Source organism: Squalius cephalus (assembly GCF_949319135.1).
Source record: "Squalius cephalus genome assembly, chromosome: 4".
NCBI lineage: Eukaryota > Metazoa > Chordata > Actinopteri > Cypriniformes > Leuciscidae > Squalius > Squalius cephalus.
In genome coordinates, this window is record NC_137125.1 from 48,661,750 (window position 1) to 48,665,907 (window position 4,158).

The window sequence follows — 4,158 nt, forward strand, 5'->3', positions numbered from 1 at the left end:
TACTGCGGCTGCGGCTGCCATATGCCCCAGGAGCCTCTGAAATTGTTTCAGTGGAACCGCTGACTTGCCTCGAAAAGATTTGAGGCAGTTGAGCACTGACTGGACGCGTTCCTCCGTGAGGCGCGCAGTCTGGGCGACCGAGTCCAGCTCCATACCGAGATAAGAGATCCTCTGCACAGGGGAGAGTTTGCTCTTGTCCCAGTTGACCTGAAGCCCCAACTGACTGAGGTGCCGAAGCACCATGTCCCTGTGATCGCACAACACATCTCGCGAGTGTGCCAGAATGAGCCAGTCGTCGAGGTAGTTGAGAATGCGAACGCCTTGTTCTCTCATGGGAACAATGGCCGCCTCCGCGACTTTCGTGAAGACGCGGGGCGACAGGGCCAGCCCGAAGGGTAGGACCTTGTACTGATATGCTCGACCCTCGAAAGCAAACCGAAGGAACGGTCTGTGTCGAGGAAGAATCGAGACATGAAAGTACGCGTCCTTCAGGTCGATCGCTGCAAACCAATCCTGGGGACGGATGCACTCGAAAATGCGTCTCTGCGTGAGCATCTTGAACGGGAGCTTGTGCAGGGCCCGATTCAATACTCGCAGGTCCAGGATTGGCCGTAACCCACCGCCTTTCTTGGGTACAATGAAGTAAGGGCTGTAAAACCCTGACCTCATATCGGCTGGAGGGACCGGCTCGATCGCGTCCTTCGCCAGCAGGGCGTCGATCTCTTTCCGCAAGACCGGAGCATCCACTGGACGCACACGGGTGAAGTGGATGCCCCTGAACTTGGGAGGCCGGCGTGCAAACTGAATTGCATAGCCGAGCCGGATGGTGCGAATGAGCCAGTGCGAGGGTCTCGGGAGCGCTAGCCAGGCTCCGAGAAACTGCCGCAACGAGCCCACCCGGACCGCCGGCGTACCCGCGGGGGGGCAGCGAGGCGGAAGGCAGGGACACGGCTCCGGTGGCATTGTAGCGGCCGAGAGCGGGGTCTGGGTGTGTATTTGGACAACACCTACCTGCTTCCACCGGAGGACAGACGGCAGAGAAGACCCGAGAGTGTTCTGCTGCGGGCTGTCGCCTGGCGAGGGAAAGGGAGGAGACGAGGAGCGAGGCCCAAGGGCGGCTGCTGGTCTCCGTGCCTTCCCGCCCAGCGGCAGACAGGAGTGACGTGACCGGAGTGGCGCCACTGCTATCTGAGAGCTGGGGAGAGGGGACTGAGAGTGGCGAGACCCGAGGGTGGCGCACACTGCCGTCCCACTCTGTAACGGGAGAGACTGCTTGTTCAGCAGACCCAACCGTGAATGACCCAGAGGAGGAAGAAACTGCTCTTTTAATGAAGGTTTGGGTACCACCGACCGGCTGGTCGGCGGCGGAACATAAAAAACAAACACAGGATTCTCCACCCGGCCCTCCCCCGGGGGAAGGAGAGGAGCAGAGGCCCTCTCCTGAAGAGCAGCTGTTCGGTCCTCCGGGTCGCCCGTCTCAGGACCGCTTCTTCCCTCTGGTGTTCTTCTTGGGGGTCGAAGACGGCTGAGCGGGCGGGGGAGCCCTCTTGCGACCGGCACCCCGCCTCCTGGGTCTAGACTGCTGCCCAGGAGGAGGAGCAGAGGGGGCCGCAGGAGGGCGCCCTCGGCGACGAGCAGTCTGAGGTTCCTCGGCCGCAGAAGGCGGACCAGCAGCAGTCCGCTTCCTGGGCAGGACATGCCGAAGCGCCTCAGACTGCTTCTGGGCGGTGGAGAACTCTTGGGCGAAGTCCCCCACCGCGTCGCCGAAAAGGCCCCCTCGGGATATGGGAGCATTCAGAAATCTAGCTCTTTCTGAATCCCGCATATCCGCGAGGGTAAGCCAAAGGTGGCGCTCCTGGACCACCAAGGTGGACATCGCCCGACCCAGGGAACGTGCGGTGACTTTCGTCGCCCGGAGGGCGAAGTCCGTCGCCACACGCAGCTCCTGCAGCACCCCTGGGTCGGGACCACCCTGCTGCATGTCATGAAGCGCTTTGGCCTGGTGGACCTGAAGCAACGCCATGGCATGCAGGGCGGAAGCGGCTTCTCCACACGCCGTGTAAGCCTTCTCGGTCAGACCGGAGGAGAACCTACAGGCGCGGGAGGGGAGCGAAGGGGCACCCCGCCAAGTGGAAGCGGTCTTCGGACACAACTGCATCGCTACTGACCGCTCCACTGGGGGGATCCCCTCGTATCCCTTAGCCGCCCCACCATCCAGGGTGGTGAGGGAGGAGGAGTGAGAAGGCTTATGTCTGGCAGTCAGGGGTGCCAACCAAGACTTCGTCAACTCCTCATGCACCTCCGGGAAGAATGGGACCGGAGCGGGACGCTGAGAACCAGCGCGGGCCGCCCCGATACACCAATCATCAAGCCGCGAAGGTTCGGGACACGGTGGAGGGTTCCACACGAGCCCGACATTCGCGGCCGCCCGGGCAAGCATAGCGGCCAACTCAGGATCCGGCTCGGCCGCAGCCACCACACCCGAAGGGGGTAGGCCCGCCGAGTCGTCACCTGAGGATGACCGCTCTCCCTCCGATGCAGCGATAGACATCGCATCATCAGGTGGCGCCCCGAAGGAGACTACCGGAACCGCACGGGGCGGCTCCAGCGGCTCCAACGGGGGCACTGATGGCAACGGCGCTACTGAGGAGTGGGAACCTCGTGAGGGTCTTTCACCTGGCGAGATATTCCGCACTGTAACCCTCATACGCTCACCAACAGCCACAGCTGATGTAGTCGCCCGCTGGGGTGAACCAGCAGACGAACTAGACCGGGTGTAGACTGAAGGGACACCTTCAGCGATTTTCTGCTGAAGGATTCTGAGTCTTGAGCGGAGCGCCGCCAGAGTCATGTTCCCACAATGAGAACATGACTCGTTCACAAAAGCTGCCTCTGCGTGTGCTAAACCCAAGCACGAGACACAGTATTTGTGACCATCCCCCTGAGACAGAAGTCTACCGCATCCAGAAACACACGGGCGAGATGACATCTTTGTCACGTAGACAAAGGCGCAGGTCGCCCGAAAAAGCTCTTTCAGGAAAGAGAGAGAACCTCTCTTTCACGTGCCGAAGCACACAGGGACCCACCGCGGCCACACACGGGGAAACTGCAAGCCCGTGTGGGCACTCAATACCAGCCGTGAAAACGGCTTTTGATTTAACAAAAGAAGCACGGCTGGCAACAGGAAGCGGCGATCGCTGACAGGCTGTAACACCGGCAGACAGAGAGGACTCTTCCCTGAAGAGGACTCGATGAAAAACTCTTTTTCTCTCAGGCGAAGGAAACAGCAGCAACACAGCATTGAATCCTGTTCGGCTCCGAGGCGATAAGCATTGCGCAATGTTTACTTCCGCCTTTTATACCCGCGCTGGTAGGCGGGTCGCAGAATGCAAATATTGCATGCCAATTCAGTTTCTCTTTCATTGGCTCGTTGTTAACTCTCTCGAAGGCGGTTGGATCCCTGGCGTGATCCCAATTCGTCAGGGGAACTCCCCCGACGAGGCGTCGGAGTTCCCTGCTGACGAAAGGGAACTTTGGTTAGGCTAAAATCTCAGTTTTACATGGATGCAAAATTATTGCTTTATTGATTCAGCATCATGAGAGTAGTTTATTCAACAAATTGCATAATTGTATCAGATGGGCATGTTGGAAGGTTGTTTATACAACCTAACTAAACAGAATCTGAAGCCTTAGTATGTGCTCAGTCTGTATATAAATACAACTGATGTGACAACCTGCGAACACCTGTTTTCTTTCAGATCTGCCTTTTTGTTCTTGATGGATTGCCAGATACATAATTCAGGTGTCAGACAGACATTACAGCTCCAGGAATGATTGACACATGTCAGTTAACAAAAGGAGCAGCAGCCTTCATCACATTATAATCAAATATAAACAGCAATGCTAACAAATATAATTTTCAATATTTTTGTACTCTGGCACCTCCCAGACAGTCTTGTTTAGTTCTTGCATAGTTTAGTTCTCTCATTTTCAGATGGCACCGAGGCTTTTGCATCTGAACTCTTCATATGACTGTTATCACGACAAATCTTAAAATAATATTTTTCTTCTACAAAATATATATACAGTACTTTCAAAAAGTCATCTTAAACAAATTATGCTATTTACATAAAAATCAAACTGCTCAAGATTTATTTT